Raw genomic sequence first — 22,906 nt, forward strand, 5'->3', positions numbered from 1 at the left:
TCAAATATCCCGCCTCTTCAAATATGTCGTGGCCAGTGTGAAAGAGGAGGCCAAATGCGCTCTCGAGAAACTCTCCAGAGGGGCTTTCTAAGCGGACGGCTCTCTAGGTCGGGGGGGGGGGGGGGCTCTCTCAGTGGGGGGGCTCTCTCAGTGGGGGGGGGGGGGCTCTCTCAGTGGGGGGGGGGGGGGGGCTCTCTCAGTGGGGGGGGGCTCTCTAAAGCTTCCTCGAGTGGGAGCGCTTCCACCAGCAGTGGAGTGAGCATGGAATTTGCAGGAACGCTGCGGTTCTCTTCACCCCCCCCATCGCTCCCTGCCGCTCGAATGGAGCCGCCGTGGGGTGGCCTGTGGGAGGGGGTGGGGACAGAGGCACGGGGGATCAGGGGGGGTCAAGGGGAGGGGGCGCGAGGCTGGGCTTTAGTTGGGGGGCGGGGCGGGGGGGGGATCGGCTCGCCGGGGGCTGATTTGCATGCGGGGCGCGTGCAGTTGCAGGCGTACAACACACACGCAAATAACACACACACACACAAAGACAAAGATACCCCGTGTAGCCTCTAAATACTCTTGGGGCAAGTGCTGTTAGCGAGTACCTATGAAGGTCGGCACGGCACGCGTGGGGGTGGGTGACCAACACCACGCCTGACCGCCTTTGTCTCCCCAGTGGCGACGTTTACACGTCACACCAGGTACTCATTTGAGGCTGAGTCGACCTAAAGGGAGGCCCAGCACCGGTTCAGATGATCGTCACTGGCTGTTGGTCGTGAGCGGGAATCGAACTGGGGTAGGTGCGGTGCGCTAACCACTGCGCCACCGTTCCATGCAAAGACAAATACACATGCACACACGCACGCGCATATACACCCACATGGATAAACACCAACACGTATACTCTTTGGTTCTTTCGGTAAAGTCACGTAGGTATAAAATAAAATAAATCAATATAATCCAGCAGTTCACTGCAGTGGACTGCTGGATTACATTTTTTTCCGCCTGAGGACGACCGCTTGTGTTGCGATCGAAACGTCGTGATTTATTTTATTTTCTACCTACGTGACTTTACCGAAAGAACCAAAGAGTATGGATTCCTGCAGTCACGAAAGCTTCAAATCAACAACAAACACGGATGCATATTTACACACATGAACAACAACAACAACCGCTTTTCGCCACTAAGTAGCGGTCACGTCACCACGTCGCATGTGCCAAGCTAGGTGCACTTTGAAGCCACGTGAAATCTCGAAGGCTCGTCGCAGGAGGTCACATGCACGTTCACGGACTGGCAGACACACGAGCCAACCAGCCCCTAGTACCAGCTCTAGCCCTAACCCTAACCAATCAGCCACTAGTACTAGTACTAGCCACACCCCTAACCTTAACCAATCAGCCACTAAATTTCGATTTAAAGCTTTCGTGACTGCAGGGATTCATCTTCTTGGTTCTTTCGGTAAAGTCACGTAGAAGGGAAATAATACAATTATAAAAATAAAACATAATAAAATACAATTCTCACGACGTTTCGGCCACAACGCAAGCAGCCGTCCTCAGGTGAAGAACAGGGCTGTCGGAAAGACAGCGTCTGAATGAACACGTTGCCAAGCTTGGTGGTGTTCATTCAGACGCTGTCTTTCCGACAGACCTGTTCTTCACCTGAGGACGGCTGCTTGCGTTGTGGCCGAAACGTCGTGAGAATTGTATTTTATGATGTTTTATTATTTTATTATTTCCCTTCTACGTGACTTTACCGAAAGAACCAAGAAGATGAATCAGCCACTAGTCACTCGCCACCAGTTCTAGCTTCGTGCGAGGTAACACTCACAGCGCCCCACAGACAGTTTCAAAAATCCACCGCAGCGTAGCCACCTCCGAGCGCCCTCGTGAGCACCACCCCAGGCACGTGTCCCCATCACGCGCCCAAAGCTCAGCAGCTTCGACCCCGCTTAAAGCTTCCCAGCAGTGCCGATGTTTGGGGCGGAGAATTTAGCGACGTTTCGGGCGATGGGTCTTCGACGCAGGACAGAAGACCGGCGATCATCGGAGTCGTCGGTGACAGTGGCGGCGCGGGGGTGGGGGTGGCCGTCTTAGCGGCGATAACCGGACTGCTGTAATTGATGACGGTTAGTGATGGTAATTGATGACGGTAAGTGATGGTAATTGATGACTTTTAAAGTGAGGATAATTGGCGGCCGTTGTTGGCGATACATGGCGACGATAATTAATTATGATAATTTATGTTATAATAATCGGTGATAACAATTTATCGTTTTATAATATATTACGATCGTGAATAATTCGATTACTAAAATTGAACAAATGATGATGACACTTCACGATGACTCCGAACGATTATTTACGAACGTAATTAATCGATGGCAGTACGGTACTGTAAATCGCGTGGCGACAACTCACAAGGATCACGGAGGCCATCACGCTGGGTAAAAGCCCGGAGCAGATCGTCCTGGAGTGAAAGCCCGGAGTGGATCACCCTGGAGTGAAAGTCCGGAGCGGATCGCCCTGGAGTGAAAGCCCGGAGCGGATCGCCCTGGATTGAAAGCCCGGAGTGGATCATCCTGGACTAAAAGTCCGGAGTGGATCATCCTGGAGTGAAAGCCCGGAGCAGATCGTCATGGATTGAAAGCCCGGAGCGGATTGTCCTGGAGTGAAATCCCGAAGCCGATCACCCTGGATTGGATCCCCGCGTCTGTTTAGCCTCATTGAATCTCAGGAACCTCCTTCAGGAGGGTCCTGTCAATATTTTTTTTAAATAATAGATAGCGATAATTGCTGCTGCCGTGTGTGCTCGCAATTGAGATAATTTGCATGAATTATTACTCAGCTTTGGGATGTTTTGACCATTGACAGTTACACTGTATCTGTTTCAACTATGGGAGGAAAACAGAAAATCCGGAAACCCATTGCAGAACAGGTGAAGAACATACACACTCGACGCAGAGAGGCGCTCGAGTCGGGACTCGAACCCAGGTGTTCTTGCTGTGCGGCACGAGCGCCACCACTGCATTCGTAGAATCTGTAGTCTCCGCGTTGCTGAGTCTCAAGACTCATTTTCAGGAGGGTGTGACAGGAGACCGGACAGCTCCAGATGAAACCCACAACGCTCTGTAATGCCGTGGGGTGACACTCAAAGCTCCGCTCACTCAGACGGAATCACGTGCCCACTTGCTGTACTGCCATCTCCTGGTCACCACCTTGCAACAGTCCAGCGAAGCCTGGAGTTTCACACACACTTAGTCGCGATCAACCAGCATGCAAAAGTACCGAACAGATGGATCCAATAATCCATCGCTGTTCTATACCGCACAATGTCGCAGCCCGGCCCGAAAGCACCCGGCCCTGTATTCCCAGGCAGTCTCCCAAGTGTCAACCGGTGCTGGCTCCAGTTCCATGTTTTCGGGTGAGAGGGGGAGAGCTGCCGGGGGGAGAGGTGGTGGAGGGGGGGCCTCAGAGCGCCTTTAATTAACAGCGGACGGATGCTCATTTGCATAAAGGCGTCTGCCATATGCGGGTGCGACACCCCCCGCGGAGCCGTGGCCACGTGTCACGAGGGCGGGCATCCATTCTCCAGCGCGCGCGCGCACGCGCGTGTGTGTGTAGGTGTTTGTTGTGTGTATGGTGCGGTGTGTAAACCACAGCATTGGGGAGACAAAGGCGGCCGGGCGTGGCGATGGCCACCCCAACTCACCGTGCCGGGCAAGCTTTCCCTCCTGCCGCGCGAGGGGTTTCTCCGGGCACTGCTCTCTCCTTCCATATCCCAATCAACAAAAAAAAACAACAGAATCAGCTGGTGACGCTGTTGCATTTGCAGTGGTGCACAATCAAAAGCAACAACAACAACCTCAACGCATTCGTGCATAACAACGCCGTGAGCGTAAAACATAATAGATATAATAGGTGACGTTCTGGGCAATGGTCCTTCTTTAAAGCGCACGAGTCGAGAGAGGCTGGAAGAGAGACGGAGCGTCTGGCGAGGGATGGAGAGGGCTCTTGTTTACACCACGGGGGGCCCTGCATGAGAACTACATTTTGTAAAACGTCTTTTCTGATGACCGCGCGGGGGGTTGGGGGCTGGGGGGGAGGTTGTTATAATTGACGTGCAAACGCATCCGTCTCGAGACTCGTTGCGGTGCGCGTCACATCACCGGGGCCTGCGTCGCCCCCGACGTGTTTGCCCGCCTCCTCGACGCCAAACTCCGCCGCTAAGCTCGGCAGCTGCAGCTTTGCACTGCAGACGAACACCTTCTTCACCCGCGGCTTGTCTTGCCGGTCACGACGGCTCCTTTGGCCGCACTTCAACCGCGTTGGCCAGTGACGAGTTGTCGCTGAAGGCACATTGGTGGGGTAGCCTATGCTGTGGATAAGGAACCGACCAATGAACCAGGTATCGTATTACGCCGCGGCTGGGAATTGAACTCAGGTGCGCCGGGTTTGCAGTAGCGCAGTGCGCTAACCACTGCGCCACCGCTCCCGTATATCCAACTGCTGCAGGGAAGCTTCGCCACGCGGCGTGGTGACACATGCGTGTCGCATGCATAATGCATGCGCAGTGATTTATATGCACGCATGTTTGTGTGTGTGTGTCCGTGTATGCTCGATGCTGCGGCATGAATAATGTATGACACCTGCGTGTCTGTGTGTGTCTGTGAATGAAGCGGTAGCGTAGTGGTTAGCGCGCTGCGCTACGAACCAGACGGACCGAGTTCGATGTCTGCTCACGGCACAACGCCGATTATCTGAACCGGTCCTGGGCCTGTCCGAGGTTAACGCAGCCTCAAATGAGTACCTGGTGCGGTGTGTAAACATTGCCACTGGGGAGACAAAGACGGTCGGGCGTGGTGCTGGCCACCCACCCCCTCGTGTGCTGTGCCGGCCTTCATAGGTGCTCGCTAACAGCACTTGCCCCTACCGTCTGTTCAGGCTACACGGGGGATCTTTGTCTCAGTTTTTTTGTGTATCAGTGTGTACGTATCTCTCGGTGTGTATGTATATCGATGTGTGTATGCATCTCTCGGTGGGTACATCTCTGTGTATGTATCTCTGTGTGTGCATCTCTGTGTGTGTGCATCTCTGTGTGTGTGCATCTCTGTGTGTATGCATCTCTCTGTGTGTATGGATCTCTGCGTGTGCATCTCTCTCTCTGTGTGCGTTCATGTCCTCTGCTGTGAATTAATTACTGTCCAGAGTCGCTCTGCGCTGCTTCGCTCTGTGTCTCGGCCGCGCCCGACGGAGTCAATAAAAACAGAGGGTGGGGGGCAGGGGAGGGGGGGTTAGGGGGGCCCAGGGTGGGGTGGGGGGTCGCCCCAGGCACCGCTGCATCTAAATGCAAATTCCTCTCGTCCCCTTTAAGTCTCGCCCTGCCGCCATCGCGCCCGCCCTGCTGCCAGGCGAAGCGGGGTCTCACCGCAGACCACGCTCAGCACGCAGCAACCACACTCACCACACAGCACACTCACCATACACACCACACCACACTCACCAAACCACACACACCACACTCACCACACTCACCAAACCACACTCACCAAACCACACCAAACCACACTCACCACACAGCACTCTCACCACACCACACTCACCAAACCACGCTCACCAAACCACACTCACCACACAGCACACCCACCACACTCACCACACTCACCACAGCACACCTACCACACCACACTCACCAAACCACACTCACCACAGCACACTCACCAAACCACACTCACCACAGCACACTCACCAAACCACGCTCACCAAACCACACTCACCAAACCACACTCACCACACAGCACATCCACCACACTCACCAAACCACACTCACCACAGCACACTCACCAAACCACACTCACCAAACCACACTCACCAAACCACACTCACCACAGCACACTCACCAAACCACATTCACCAAACCACACTCACCAAACTCACCACACAGCACGCTCACCACACTCACCAAACCACACTCACCACACAGCACACTCACCACACTCACCACACTCACCAAACCACACTCACCACACTCACCAAACCACACTCACCACAACACACTCACCAAACCACACTCACCAAACCACGCTTACCAAACCACACTCACCAAACCACACTCACCACACAGCACATCCACCACACTCACCAAACCACACTCACCACAGCACACTCACCAAACCACACTCACCACACAGCACATCCACCACACTCACCAAACCACACTCACCACAGCACACTCACCAAACCACGCTCTCCAAACCACACTCACCAAACCACGCTCACCAAACCACACTCACCAAACCACACTCACCACACAGCACACCCACCACACTCACCAAACCACACTCACCAAACCAAACCACACTCACCAAACCACACTCATCAAACCAAACCACACTCACCAAACCACGCTCACCAAACCACACTCACCAAACCAAACCACACTCACCACAGCACACTCACCACAGCACACTCACCAAACCACGCTCACCACACAGCACACTCACCAAACCACACTCACCAAACCACGCTCACCACACAGCACACTCACCACACCAAACTCACCAAACCACGCTTACCAAACCGCACTCACCAAACCACACTCACCACACAGCACATCCACCACACTCACTAAACCACACTCACAACAGCACACTCACCAAACCACACTCACCACACAGCACATCCACCACACTCACCAAACCACACTCACCACAGCACACTCACCAAACCACGCTCTCCAAACCACACTCACCAAACCACGCTCACCAAACCACACTCACCAAACCACACTCACCACACAGCACACCCACCACACTCACCAAACCACACTCACCAAACCACACTCACCAAACCAAACCACACTCACCAAACCACGCTCACCAAACCACACTCACCAAACCAAACCACACTCACCAAACCACACTCATCAAACCAAACCACACTCACCAAACCACGCTCACCAAACCACACTCACCAAACCACACTCACCACAGCACACTCACCACAGCACACTCACCAAACCACGCTCACCACACAGCACACTCACCAAACCACACTCACCAAACCACGCTCCCCAAACCACACTCACCAAACAGCACACTCACCACACAGCACATTCACCGCACAGTACACTCACCACACAGCACACTCACCACACAGCACACTCACCACACAGCACACTCACCACACAGCACACTCACCACACAACACACTCACCCTGCAGCACACTCAGCACGCAGCACACTCACCACTCAGCACACTCACCACGCAGCACACTCACCACACCACACAGCACACCACACAGCACACTCACCACACAGCACACTCACCACACAGCACACTCACCACACAGAACACTCACCACACCACACAGCACACTCACCACACAGCACACTCACCACACCACACAGCACACCACACAGCACACTCACCACACAGCACACTCACCACACAGCACACTCACCACACAGCACACTCACCGCACAGTACACTCACCACACAGCACACTCACCGCACAGCACACTCACCGCACAGCACACTCACCGCACAGTACACTCACCGCACAGCACACTCACCACACAGCACACTCACCACACAGCACACCACACAGCACAGCACACTCACCGCACAGCACACTCACCGCACAGCACACTCACCACACAGCACACCACACAGCACAGCACACTCACCGCACAGCACACTCACCACACAGCACACTCACCACACAGCACAGCACACTCACCGCACAGCACAGCACACTCACCGCACAGCACACTCACCGCACAGCACACTCACCACACAGCACACTCACCACACAGCACACTCACCACACAGCACGCGTGAACAATGAACTCGGCACCTCGCCTCGTGTCAAGGCTCACTCGGGGGGGGGGGGTGAGGGGGGGGGCTCGTGACTCACCCCGCACGCAACCGGCGGAGCGCGTTTCGTCTGTTTATCTCAAACTCCGCGTCACACGCACCCATAACCCCCCTCTCCCCCCCCCAGCAGCCCCGTGTAATTAAAGGCCTTTGTGGCGCCGCGTCAAAGAGAGGAAAAATAACGAACGCTCAGCACAGCACAGTTAATGTCGCGGAGGGCTTCGATACACCCAGCTCCTACACCCCTCCGCTCACCCCCCCCCTTCCCTCCCTCCCTCGCTTCCTCCATCCATCCCTCAATCCCATTCTTCCCTCTCTAAAGTCACCCGACATCCCTCCTCCTTCCTCCCTCTCATCCTCCCTCCATCAATCACATCTCACATTCCCCATTGCCTCCTCCTCCTCCACACCTCGATTCCCTCCATCCTTACCTCCTTTCTCAATGCGTCTCTCAATGCTTCTCTCACCTAACCTCCCCCACCTCCCTCCATCCCTCCCTTTCACCTACCCGACCCCCCGCCATTTCTCCCTCGGTTCCCCGTTATTCCTCCTTCAACCCTTCATCCCTCTCTCCATCCCCTGGTGAAACCCTCCCCTCTCCCTCCTTCCCTTCAGCCTGGTCTTGAACCCTCCCTCCACCCCGCGTCTTCCCCCCCCCATCCCCCCCACCCCCTCGTCCCCCGCGGCCCCTGTCTCGACCGCCTTCCTCACGGTGGATATTTTGGCGTGAAGTGTCCGATACCATCGATCGGTCTGCAACGATTTGGCGGCTAATTGCGACTTCGCAGACATGCACACAACACACACACGCACATGCATACCACACACGTGCACATACGTATGTATGCGTGTTGAACTTCTTTCGTGCCGTACGTAGCCAACCGTGCTAATCGGATACACACACACACACGTGTACACACGTACAAAGACAAATATCCCCCGTATAGCCTTACCAGACTGTTGGGGCAAGTGCTGTTCGCGAGCATCTATGAAAGCCGGGACGGCACACGAAGGGGGTGTCTGGCCAGCACCACGCCCGACCGCCTTTGTCTTCCCGGTGGCGATGTTCAAACACCGTAGCAGCTACTCATTTTGAGACTGAGTCGACTTGGGGGTGGCCCAGGAGCAGCTCCGATAATCGTCACGTGTGTCGGCCGTGAGCGGGAATCGAACCCGGGAGGGCCAGGTTTGTAGCGCAGCGCGCTCACCGCTCCACACAGACGCATAACCACGTGCGCGTGTGTGTGTGTGCGTGCGCGTGTACACGAGTACACAAATACACACGCACGCATCGGCGGCGGGGGTTGCGGGTTGGATCACAAAGCAACCACAATTCATGGCCGAGACTGCTGTCGGATTTGCAGCCAAAGGAGAGAATCCGCCTCGAGAGGACGACCCGTGCCATGGAGAGATCGACGACGTCACATTGAGAGAGGCGTGCAGAACGAGAGTGAGTGAGAGAGCGAGAGAGTGAGCGAGAGGGGGGGGTTACATAAAGCAAAGTTTTAAAAATAATTAAGAAATGATGAACGAAGCAAAGTGCCGACTACACCGAGCATCTTCTTGTTTCCGCTGATCGTAAAAAAAAGAGAGAAAGAGCCAAATGGCCAGCGGTGGTTACAGAACACAGCCGGGCGGTGGTGGCGAGAAGGGAGGGGGGGGGAGCCTTGGGCGGAGGGGGGGGCAGCCCAGAGAGGGGTGTGGGGGGGGGGGCAGCCCAGAGAGGGGTGTGGGGGGGGGCAGCCCAGGGAGGGGTGGGGGGGCAGCCCAGGGAGGGGTGGGTCAGCCCAGGGAGGGGTGTGGGGGGGGGCAGCCCAGGGAGGGGTGTGGGGGGGGCAGCCCAAGGAGGGGTGTGGGGGGGGGCAGCCCAGGGAGGGGTGTGGGGGGGGGGCAGCCCAGGGAGGGGTGGGTCAGCCCAGGGAGGGGTGTTGGGGGGGGGCAGCCCAGGGAGGGGAGTGGGGGGGCAGCCCAGGGAGGGTTGTGGGGGGGGGCAGCCCAGGGAGGGGTGTGGGGGGGCAGCCCAGGGAGGGGTGTGGGGGGGCAGCCCAGGAAGGGGTGTGGGGGGGGGCAGCCCAGGGAGGGGAGTGGGGGGGCAGCCCAGGGAGGGGTGTGGGGGGGCAGCCCAGGGAGGGGTGTGGGGGGGCAGCCCAGGGAGGGGTGTGGGGGGGCAGCCCAGGGAGGGTTGTGGGGGGGCAGCCCAGGGAGGGGTGGGGGGGTGTCAGCCCAGGGAGGGTTGTGTGGGGGTGTCAGCCCCTCTCAAACGCCCCAGACGCTACGAGGCTGTTGGTCGAGGCAGTCGTCCAGCAGTGGATGGCTCGGCCGTGACTCACGACGTTGCTACTCCTCCCCGCTCTCCGCTCGGGAACTCCTCTGCGTGGCCACGGCGGCCCAGGGCGCGGGGGGGGGGGGGCGGTACGATGGACGCTGGGCTGTGGGCGAGATTCATGGCACCGTGGCTCGAGAAGTGAAGCAGTTCTAATCACCGCTGCCTCCTGATGCGTTGGATGATGGTGGTGGTGGTGGTGCCGCTGATGATGATTACACTGTGTAACAAAAAATATTCCTGGGTAGTAAGTGTTATTTCCTAATTGCTTATGCCTTAAAAGTACATACAATGATTATTATTCCCCACAAACTTTGCTTTTGTGACCAAGACACAAAAGCAAAATTAATAATCCACTCCATTAATAACACTGTTTAACAAAAATACGTTTTTGTCCCTGGGTAGTAAGTGTTCTTTCCTAATTGCTTATGCCTCAAAAGTACAGAAAGTGGCTATTATTCCACGCAAACTTTGCTTTTGTGACCAGGACAGTGATATTTTGAAATTGACCTATTTGCAATGAGAACGCGTGGTGTGCATTTGTGTCATGCCTTCACGTAAAGTCCTGGTCACAAAAGCAAAGTTTGTGGGGAATAAGAGCCAGTTTCTATACTTTTTAGGCATACCCAATTAAAAAGTAACACTTACTACCCAGGAACAAAAATCGTGTTACATAGTGTTATGATAGCGATGATGAAGATGCTGCTCCTAATGTTGATGCGTCTGATGATGGTGCTGCTGCTGCTCTTGATTATGATGATGAAGATGCTGCTCCTAATGTTGATGCGTCTGATGATGATGATAGTGCTGCTGCTCTTGATTATGATGATGAAGATGCTGCTCCTAATGTTGATGCCTCTGATGATGGTGCTGCTGCTGCTGCTCTTGATTATGATGATGAAGATGCTGCTCCTAATGTTGATGCGTCTGATGATGATGATAGTGCTGCTGCTCTTGATTATGATGATGAAGATGCTGCTCCTAATGTTGATGCGTCTGATGATGATGATAGTGCTGCTGCTCTTGATTATGATGATGAAGATGCTGCTCCTAATGTTGATGCCTCTGATGATGGTGCTGCTGCTGCTCTTGATTATGATGATGAAGATGCTGCTCCTAATGTTGATGCCTCTGATGATGGTGCTGCTGCTGCTGCTCTTGATTATGATGATGAAGATGCTGCTCCTAATGTTGATGCGTCTGATGATGATGATAGTGCTGCTGCTCTTGATTATGATGATGAAGATGCTGCTCCTAATGTTGATGCCTCTGATGATGGTGCTGCTGCTGCTCTTGATTATGATGATGAAGATGCTGCTCCTAATGTTGATGCGTCTGATGATGATGATAGTGCTGCTGCTCTTGATTATTATGATGAAGATGCTGCTCCTAATGTTGATGCCTCTGATGATGGTGCTGCTGCTGCTCTTGATTATGATGATGAAGATGCTGCTCCTAATGTTGATGCGTCTGATGATGATGATAGTGCTGCTGCTCTTGATTATGATGATGAAGATGCTGCTCCTAATGTTGATGCCTCTGATGATGGTGCTGCTGCTGCTGCTCTTGATTATGATGATGAAGATGCTGCTCCTAATGTTGATGCGTCTGATGATGATGATAGTGCTGCTGCTCTTGATTATGATGATGAAGATGCTGCTCCTAATGTTGATGCCTCTGATGATGGTGCTGCTGCTGCTGCTCTTGATTATGATGATGAAGATGCTGCTCCTAATGTTGATGCCTCTGATGATGGTGCTGCTGCTGCTGCTCTTGATTATGATGATGAAGATGCTGCTCCTAATGTTGATGCGTCTGATGATGATGATAGTGCTGCTGCTCTTGATTATGATGATGAAGATGCTGCTCCTAATGTTGATGCCTCTGATGATGGTGCTGCTGCTGCTGCTCTTGATTATGATGATGAAGATGCTGCTCCTAATGTTGATGCGTCTGATGATGATGATAGTGCTGCTGCTCTTGATTATGATGATGAAGATGCTGCTCCTAATGTTGATGCCTCTGATGATGGTGCTGCTGCTGCTGCTCTTGATTATGATGATGAAGATGCTGCTCCTAATGTTGATGCGTCTGATGATGATGATGATGATAGTGCTGCTGCTCTTGATTATGATGATGAAGATGCTGCTCCTAATGTTGATGCCTCTGATGATGGTGCTGCTGCTGCTGCTCTTGATTATGATGATGAAGATGCTGCTCCTAATGTTGATGCGTCTGATGATGATGATAGTGCTGCTGCTCTTGATTATGATGATGAAGATGCTGCTCCTAATGTTGATGCCTCTGATGATGGTGCTGCTGCTGCTGCTCTTGATTATGATGATGAAGATGCTGCTCCTAATGTTGATGCGTCTGATGATGATGATAGTGCTGCTGCTCTTGATTATGATGATGAAGATGCTGCTGCTATTAATGAGGATGCTGGGTGTCATGATTATGATGCTGTCGCTACTGCTGCTGATTACAATGATGATGGTGCTTCTGATGCCTTTGCTGATGACCAATATTATGTTGTTGCTTTTGCGGTTACCCGGAGCTACTGCTGGTGTGCTATTGTATGGGTGTCCCGCTTGTGCATAGGTTTGTTACTATATGGGTGTAACACCATATACGTGTTGCTGCTGCATAGGTGTGGTGGTGTATAGGTGTGCTTCTGTATGGATGGCCTACTGAATAGACTTCGATTTAAAGCGTTCGTGACTGCAGAGATTCATCTTCTTGGTTCTTTTCGGTAAAGTCACGTAGAAGGGAAATAAAAAAATAAAACAATAAAATAATTATCACGACGGCTGCTTGCGTTGTGGCCGAAACGTCGTGAGAATTGTATTTTATTATGTTTTATTTTTATTATTTTATTATTTCCCTTCTACGTGACTCTACTGAATAGACATGTTGCTGTATAGACGCGCTGCTGTGTCGGTGTGCTTCCATATGGGTGTTGCCGTTCTCTATGTGTGCTGTTTGTGAATGGGTGTACTGCTGTGTGGGTGTGCTGCCGTGATCAGAGTGTGCTGCAAATGTGTCTGCGCATGCCGTGATGAGTCCGGGGCACTTTGGCAGGAGGTTTGTGCCGCCTGAGTGGACCTTGTGCGATGAATTATGCAAAAACCCGCGCTCATGAATAATTCAGCGGCTCTGGGAGCGCGCTCCGCATTATTGCGACCATATGATCTGTCAGCAGCCACGGGGAGAGGGGGGAGAGAGTGGAAGGAGAGGAAAAAGGGAGAGTCAATGAGAGGGAAGGTGGGAGAGGGGAGGGCAGAGGCGGGGAGCGCGGACATGAGCATTCCTTGTGAGCGTCGAGGAGAGAGGTAGGGAGATGAGAGCGGGAGAGAGGGAGAGGGGTGGCAGGGAGAGAGAGAGAGGGAGATGAGAGCGGGAGAGGGGGAGAGGGGGAGAGGGGCAGAAGGGAGAGGCAGGGAGAGGGGCAGCAGGGAGAGAGGGGCAGCAGGGAGAGAGGGAGAGGGGCAGAAGGGAGAGGCAGGGAGGTGGTAGACGGGGAAGGGCAGCGAGAGAAAATATGTATGGAAGGGAGAGACAAGGAGAAGAAAGGGACAGGAGAAAGGAGAGAGAGAGATAAATGGAGAGAAGGAAGAGAGAAAGACGACAATTGAGAGGTTGGGAGAGAAAGGGGAGGAGGGAAGAGACAGTGAGAGAGGGGAGAGGAAGAGAGAGAGAGAGTGGAGAAGGTAGAGGAAGAGACAGAGAGAAAGAGAGTGGAAAAGGTAGAGGAAGAGAGAGAGGAGGGAGAGTGAAAGGGAATGAGAGAGGGTACAGGGAGATCTCAGCTGTGGACGCCAACCTGGCACCCACCCAGGACGGCCGTGGTAAATATGGAAACAAAGGATCGTGGTGGGGGGGGGGGGCTGATGTTGCCCCCCCCCCGACCCCCAGTGTCGTAGTGACGGCTGGGGGAGCGCACGATGCTATCCGGGCGTGGTGGCCTCTCGCGCGCCTGTGATCCAGCGCTCTAGAGGCAGGGGTTGGCGGATGACGACGAGATTTGCGTGACCCCTGACACCGCTTGGCTAGCTGCGAGGTGGCCCAGATGTGACAGGGCAGCAGACGGGCTCGTGAACCCGTCTGTGCGGACATCGGCGTGTGACCCCCCCCCACCACCACCACGTGTATGCGTGGTGGATTTATCTCTGGGTTCTTGCGGTTCCAGACCCTACGAAGCCAAGATCAAGATCGAGCAGTGCACTGGACTTCATGATCAGAATCTTTAGCCATCCTGGAGGAATCCGATGAGCTATGAAGCTCTTTTTTCACAGATGTCCAGTAAAGCGGCGGGTTCGCAAGTTACAACGAGACAACAACAACACCCCGATAGGAGTGCAAAGTAGAGAAAAGGTTAGCAGGTAACTTCGGAATCACAGGTTCGGGCCTCCCCCCCATCTCTCGGCGCGGGCAGTTGAAAATAAATGGGGCGCCGCGTTTCTGAAATCCGTGAGTTCGCCACGAAGTTTTCCACCGCAAACCGGGTGGCGGTTTCGCGGCTTTCGGAATCTCCCGTTAATAGATTCTGAAAAGATTTTCGGTTCGCCGTTTGCCGTGTATAGCGACCTAATTATTTGGGTAGATGCAGGACGCCTCTTGGTGGGGTTCGGGAGAGGTGCGGGGGGGGGGCAAATCCCACCACGTGCCCCCCCCCCGGACGCCCTCAAACTAAATCGAAAGTTTTACATCTGACACCGGGTAACGTCGAAACGTGAGGACCCCCAAAGCGCGGGGCCCGGGCGGTCGTCCCGACTCGCCGTACCCTCGGAACGGCTCTCGGTAGATTAATCAAATACTGTCGTAAATCATCGTCATCAGCCACGCCACGATTTATCCACTGCTGGATGAAGGCCCCCCCCCCGCCAAGCCGTCCGTGAGTCTCACGATCCCGCCGCCTCACGAGGTTGATTTCACCGCTCCATCTCCTCGCGGGCGCGTTCCATTCCTCGGTTTCTGCTCCGTCCTTCGTCTCGACGAGAGCAGACATCGTGCCTTGGAGCCGTGACGCGTGCTGCCCAAGCACCCCCCCCCTCCTCCTCTGCCTCGACACAGCCGCGTAACCAGCGTGGGGGGCAGGGGGTGCCTTACCCTCCCCACCTAAGCTACGAGTTGAGGCCACCCTTAACAGCCACCACGAGGTATGTCTTCAACAACAGTGTCAAAGAACAAAAGACTTATTTTGCCAAGGCGGAGCTGCCCCTACAGCGTTAAATGTCCGAGACCGCGAGCGTAACGATGTGATCAGGCAAGAGGAGCCGCGATGCACAATCGCCCTAGGGGGCGACCGTGCGAGACAAACCAAATATTGCGGACGACCCACCCGACCGAGCTGATAACGTGGTGACAACGCAACCGCCTCGACAGCAGCCAACGCGACGTCTGGAACTCGCGCGCGTGTCCTCAGGTCCAAGCGCTCCTCCTCTCTCTTTCTCTCTGTGGTTCAGCGTAATTACAACATTAATTTAAACCTGCATTAGAAGATAGCGGATTGTACCTGCAGCGATATGACCTCCCGCTTGCCTCCTTTGTTCTCTCCGACTCACCCCTCGCTTCCCCCATCCCCGTCCCCCCTCCTCCCCCTTCCTCTCTCACGTGTCCCATAGATGTCGCTGTACAGCCATCCCCTGGGTCTTGCCCACGAGAGGTGGAGTCGCCCACATGGAATCACTGAGCCAAGGCACAGCAGTACAGCAACTAGGCTGAGGGTTCAATCTGCATAGCGGATGTGTCAACTTCCGATGCGATGTTGTGGAGTGGGGGAGGAGAGAGGGGGGGGGAGGGCGTTCAATAAATTGTGGTGGTGGGGGGCGGAAACTGGGCAGCGTGGGGTGTCTCATCCGTAACGGGACCCATCACGCTGTTAAGGAATAAAAATAATTATATATGTAAAAATGAATGCAGTCAATGTGTCTGGAATTCGCGATACGGCCACGGGGCCGCTGCGAGGGATTACTTAATGGGAGTTAATTTTCCACGAACCCTCCCTCCCTGGCTTCCGCACAACTTTCCTCCCTCTCCCATCCACCCCTCCTTCCCTCCCAGCCTGACCCCCCCCCCCCTCTTCCCCAGTAGAACCACCACCATCCACTATCAGCAGCACCACCATCCACTATCAGCACCACCACCACCATCCACTACCACCACCACCATTCACTACCAGCAGCAGCACCACCACCATTCACTACCAGCACCACCACCATTCACTACCAGCAGCAGCACCACCACCACCATTCACTACCAGCAGCAGCACCACCACCATTCACTACCAGCACCACCACCATCCACTACCAGCACCACCACCATTCACTACCAGCAGCACCACCACCACCACCATTCACTACCAGCAGCACCATCCACTACCACCACCACCATCCACTACCACCACCACCACCATCCACTACCACCACCACCACCATCCACTACAAGCACCACCACCATTCACTACCAGCAGCACCATCCACTACCACCACCACCATCCACTACCACCACCATCCACTACCACCACCACCATCCACTACCACCACCACCACCATTCACTACCAGCACCACCACCATTCACTACCAGCAGCAGCATCAGCATCCACTATCAGCACCACCACTACCACCATCCACTACCAGCAGAGCCACCATCCATTACCAGCAGCAGCAACACCATAACCACTATAATCCATTACCAGCAGCACCACCACCACCATCCAATACCATCATCAGCAGCACCACCATGATCCACTACCATCAGCACCACCACCACCATCCAATACCAGCAGCAGCAGCACACAACTTCAGCGACATGAATGATGGAGCTCCGTGGACTGGCAGGGAATAATAATAATAATCTCAGCGCCACTGCCGCCTCGCTTCTTAGCCCGATAATGCTTCTTTGGCGCGCGTGTGAGCTGTGTGTTGTTATCGTGTCAACGTCGCCACTTAAGGGGACAAAGGCGGTCGGGCGCGGTGTTGGTCACCCATCACGTCGCGTGCCGTGCCTGCCTGCCTGCCTTAATAGGTGCTCGCTAACAGCTCTGGTCCCAACAGTCTGTTGAAGAAGACTACATGGGGGTATTTGTCTTGTGTTTGTTTGTATTAGTGTGGGGAGTGGTGGCGCAGTGATTAGCACACTGCGCGACGTACCCGACCAACCGAGTACGATTCCCAACTCGCGGATAATATCAGTGGCGAATGTGTGTGTGGGTCTTGGTGAATTCTTGATGAATGTGTGTGTGGGTCTTGGTGAATGTGTGTGTGGGTCTTGGTGAATTCTTGGTGAATGTGTGTGTGGGTCTTGGTGAATTCTTGGTGAATGTGTGTGTGGGTCTTGGTGAATTCTTGGTGAATGTGTGTGTGGGTCTTGGTGAATTCTTGGTGAATGTGTGTGTGGGTCTCGGTGAATTCTTGGTGAATGTGTGTGTGGGTCTTGGTGAATTCTTGGCAAATGTGTGTGTGGGTCTTGGTGAATTCTTGGTGAATGTGTGTGTGGGTCTCGGTGAATTCTTGGTGAATGTGTGTGTGGGTCTCGGTGAATTCTTGGTGAATATGTGTGCGGGTCTTGGTGAATTCTTGGTGAACGTGTGTGTGTGTCTTGGTGAATTCTTGGTGAATGTGTGTGCGGGTCTTGGTGGATTCTTGGTGAATGTGTGTGTGGGTCTTGGTGGATTATTGGTGAATGTGTGTGCGGGTCTTGGTGAATTCTTGGTGAATGTGTGTGTGGGTCTTGGTGAATTCTTGGTGAATGTGTGTGTGGGTCTTGGTGAATTCTTGGCGAATGTGTGTGTGGGTCTTGGTGAATTCTTGGTGAATGTGTCTGTGGGTCTTGGTGGATTCTTGGTGAATGTGTGTGTGGGTCTCGGTGAATTCTTGGTGAATGTGTGTGTGGGTTTTGGTGAATTCTTGGTGAATATGTCTGTGGGTCTTGGTGAATTCTTGGTGAATGTGTGTGTGGGTCTTGGTGAATTCTTGGTGAATGTGTCTGTGGGTCTTGGTGGATTCTTGGTGAATGTGTGTGTGGGTCTCGGTGAATTCTTGGTGAATGTGTGTGTGGGTTTTGGTGAATTCTTGGTGAATGTGTGTGTGGGTCTTGGTGAATTCATCAGTGACTCAACCACGGCCCTAAAATCCCAACAACCCAAGTTCAATTCCGACGCGATACAGCATCACCATCAGCAGCCTCAAGCCATCATCATCATCACTGTTAAATAGATACCTGCACATGTCCTGTACCTCCCCTGGTTCCACTCAGCCTAAAATCAGTAGCACCTGCTGCAATCAGCGGGATACCGTCTATACGATCACAGGGGGAGACAAAGGCGACCGGGCGTGCCTTGTTGGCTGCCCCCCCTGCCCTGCTGTGAGGCACACAGGAGAGACAAAGGCGGCCGGGCGTGCCTTGTTGGCTGCCCCCCCCCCCTGCCTTGCTGTGAGGCACACAGGAGAGACAAAGGCGGCCGGGCGTGCCTTGTTGACTGGCCTCGCCATGCCCTTAATAGGTGCTCGCTAACACAACGTGTCGTGCTCTCCGGGCGTCTCGGTGCGCGGGGGGTGGGAGGTCGCGTCACGTGACTGGCAGCCGAGCTCTCGCTGGGGGCGGAGGGGGTTCAAGGGGAGGGGGAGGTGGAGGGGCAGGGGGGGGGGAGGAGGGTTGGGGGTGGGGGGGGACAGGTGACCTTGGTCTGTGTCTCCGCGGTAACGTGGGACCCCGTGTGCCCGTGTTGGCGGGAGGGGGTGACAGGGCGGGGGATAAGGGCGGGGCTGGGGGCACGAGGGGATATCATGGGGGGGGGGGGTGGTAGAGGCGCGGGGCTGGGTTGGGGGGAGTAGGGGGCGGGGCTGGTGGAGGACGGGGGAGGGGGTGGGGGAGGGGGGGCAGGAGGAGGGAGCGAGACGGTGCGGGAGTGAGAGAGTTCGCGCGTGCATCACGGGGAGGAGGCAGGAGGGAGGGAGGGATGTGGGTGATGGTGATGATGGTAATGATGTGTGTTGATCGAGGTGGCGGGAGTGATTGACGCGGGTTGTGACAGAGGGGTGGTGGTGATGGTGGTGGGTGTTAGGTTGCTGTGATGGCGGTGATGGTAGTGGGTGGTGGAGGTAGTGATGGTATTGAAGGTATATTTCTTCGTTACCGTCATGATGTTTGTGTTTGGTGGTCGGTGGTGACGATGGTCGTGGATGTCGAGCAATGGGTGAGGTGGATGATTGTGATGATGGTGAATCATGGTAATGGTGGTGAGTGATGGTGGTGATGGTGATGGATGATTGCATCGCATGCAGCAACAAGGAGAGCAAAAACCGTCACGCAACTCCGGGCATCCTCGCAATCGAACAAAGATGGTCACCGCCATCGCGCGCTTCCACAAGCGCTTCTGCGGCCGTCTGGAACGCTCTTCATTCCGATATTAAGAAACCACTGGAGCTATGCACCGTTCAAAACTCATTTCTTTCTAACTGTTTGTGTGTGTGTTTAGTTTGTTGTCCTTCAAACGCACCTCCGATTAGCGCGGTTGGCTACGTACGATGCAAATTATTTTGTCAAGGCGCTCTTCCCCCCTCCATCCCAGCTTAAATAGTCGCTCCAAGCCTGGGGTGTGTCATTCAGACTCTGTCTTCTCGACAGACCTGTTCTCCACCTGAGGACGGCTGCTTGGGTTGTGGCCGAAACGTCGTGAGAATGATTTTATTATGTTTTATTTTATTATTTTATTATTTCCATTCTACGCGACTTTACCGAAAGAACCAAGAAGATGCTAAAGAAGTTCAACATACAACAACAACAACAATGTCACCCATCAACAGCACCAACAGTCACAAGACAAATAACGGCGTCTCGTATTTCTGTACGAAGTGGTACCCACTTTATCACGACTCCTGTGCCAGGCTAGGTGCTCTCCAGATCACACCACTGCTCAATCATACGCTTGTCTCACGCGGTTCGCGACTCCATCTCAGCGTCATCCACCAACCCCTGTTGTAAATCCCATTTAAGTCGATCAGTGCGCACGCACCGTGCAAGTGATGTTAGCGAGCACCTATTAAGGTCAGCAGGCCCGGTACACGAGGGGGTGGTGTGGCGAGAACCACGTTCTTCCGCCGTTGTGTTCCGAGTGACAATGTTAACAACGGGACCAGCTACTCATTGCAGGCGGAGTCGACCTAGGAGAGGCCCAGGACCAGTTCAGATATTCGTCACCGGTGTTGACAGTGAACAGGAATCGAACCCTTGGTCGCCGGGTTCGTGGTGTAGTGAGCGAACAGCAACACCACTGCTCCCCTACACACACACACACACGTGGGGCTACACACACACACACGTGGGGACACACACACCTTACGCGTGTACACGTGCACAAACGCTCCATCTTCACTCCGCTGTGTGTAGACGGTCTCAGACACAGCGGGTCACGGACCGCGTAGCCCCCCCCCCCCCATCTTTTATGGGGCAGACAGCCCCCACCCTCCCCCTCTACCCCCCTCCCCGCCGTCTCCCATTCACCCCCACCTCTCCCCTCCACCGCAATCACTATCCCCCCCACTCCCACCCGCAGCCGAATCGATACCGAATCTATTCCGCGTCCCCGTGACCCCGACCTCGGCTGAACTCGGGGTCCTAGGGGGTCGCCGTGGGGGTCTCTAGAGATCGAGGGGGGGCCCCGCCGCAGCCAGGATAAAAGAGAGGTGGCGGGGGGGGGTTCTGTCTGCGAGTGCCAATCTTCGTCTTATGCTCCGGTAACTTATTCACCGGCGGCCCGTCGCCTCCTTGTCACTCAGCTATCGCTGCCGACAGGGTTAACTGTTCGCGTGAACTTCACTCCTTTGATTCCCCAACCCAGGGTTAGCGCTTCCCCTCGTCTCTTTTCCCAAGTTCTCATAACTTTTGCTCACTTCAGGGAGCAAAGTTCTCAATAGTGCTACTCGTCGCTGACCAGTGGGTGTTTTGGGCCAATGGGCCCGTGCTCAGCAACCGTGATGTATCTTTTGTTAGTTTAACACGTAGGCTTTCGCCACCAATATTATTAATAATAAAGTTTTTGGGTTAAATTGTAAATGTTGTGGTTTCACTCTTCAACACACCGGTGGGCTAAAGTAGTGAACTATTTTGTCTTTTGTCAACGTGACACTTTTTTGCTGATTGACCGTGTCGGGTGGTGGAGGGTTACGACACATTTATAAATAACGCGATCTAACCCAAAAACTTTATTATGAATATATTTTGTTGTTGCTGAATCACCCGGAAATTGCGCCTGATCTCGACAGATTTCGGAAGCTAAGCAGGCTGGAACCTGCACAGTGCGTGGATGGGCAACCGCCAGATGCTATCTGTTGCTTCGAGGGTATGTTTGCCAGAAGTGGGCAATGCACAAAAACAATTATTGCAAAGTACTTCTATGCTCCAATGTCTGTACTGCCCGCCGTCACCAACCCGCAATGACCAGTTTGGTGAAGTATGGTCAAATAACCGCCCATGAGCCCCACGGCGTGGAGAGGCCCTCATCCAGCAGTGGAGTGACAGGAGGACTGTGCATGTATAGTCGTGGGTGTTTACGATAATAATTGAGTCATCTGTCACCAGCATCATCTTTAATAGAGGGGTTTTTTGGGTAAGATCGTGTAAATATATAAATGTGTCGTTAAACCCGACACCACCCGACGCAGCCAACCAGTAAGGTTTGTCACGTGAACAGAACGTGCCAATTCGTCACGAGTACAGCACACAACAGCCAAGCCACAACATTTACAAACTGAGTACGACGTTTCGCCAGTAATTACAACCAGCTTCATCAGGCGACAGCCAGATTTGTGGAGAAGTCCACCTGTTTCGTTCCTTATATCGAGGCGGAGATGTGGTGACCACGCTTCTGCGCTCTTGTGCCACGTGGGGAGTGGGGGGGGCAGGATTACTGAGGCAACGTACATTATGCATGTGCATTACGCGAGCCTTTTTAATTTGTGCTTCCTGTCTATTGTGTGTATTATAATAGTCGTACCAACGGTAATCTCTATTGAAGTACAGCAGCCCTTTGTAGGCATGCATTAAAATCATGTATTATTTGATGATTCGCTTCAACGCAGCACTAAGGCGGTAGCTATCCGAGCGGTAAAAGTTGGTTATTTTCTTTCTATATCGATAGATTTTCTAATTAGTCTTGGCCAGTCGTAGCCAGTTTTGCACAGAACTTCTAAATTATCCAAATTAATTGAATGTACTTGTTGGCACGTGTGTTCTGCTACTGCTGACAGTTGTATTTGGGATAATTTAATTTTTCTCCGATGTTCTTTTAGTCTCGTGCTGATCATTCGTCCTGTTTGCCCAACATAACATTTACCACACGTAGCTAATCCTGTACACACCTTCTGTTGATATCTTCGGAAATACATATTTTGTACCAGATATACATTTTTGTATTTATGTACCGTGCCAAATCTGACTCGGATGTTTGGTTTTTCCAACATCTGACTAGTTTATCAGTTACTTCCGCAATGTACGGTATTTTTATCGTTTTAATTACTTTGGCAGTTTCAATGCTCGCATCATCTTCATCAGCCATGGTCAATACACTACTAGATAAAGTCCCCTCCAATCCCCCGTATAGCATTAACAGATTGCTGGGGCAAGTGCTTTTAACGAGCACCTGTGAAGGCTGGAACGGCACGCGAGGGGGTGGGTGACCAGCACCACTCCCGGCCGCATTTGTCTCCCAAGTGCAATGTTTA

At 53.6% G+C, this 22,906-nt stretch overlaps 1 long non-coding RNA gene across 1 annotated transcript; it reads right to left on the reverse strand.

The window, feature by feature from the left end:
* Positions 1-219: 219 nt before the first annotated feature.
* LOC133339044 (uncharacterized) lies at positions 220-15,795 on the reverse strand. Its single transcript, XR_009754674.1, has 3 exons — positions 15,699-15,795; positions 2,404-2,592; positions 220-342 (listed from the first exon to the last, which is right to left on the reverse strand). It is a non-coding gene; the product is annotated as an uncharacterized LOC133339044 (long non-coding RNA).
* Positions 15,796-22,906: the final 7,111 nt, after the last annotated feature.

This window comes from Lethenteron reissneri, chromosome 8 (genome assembly GCF_015708825.2).
Source record: "Lethenteron reissneri isolate LAM-NWPU_2019-01 chromosome 8, ASM1570882v1, whole genome shotgun sequence".
NCBI lineage: Eukaryota > Metazoa > Chordata > Hyperoartia > Petromyzontiformes > Petromyzontidae > Lethenteron > Lethenteron reissneri.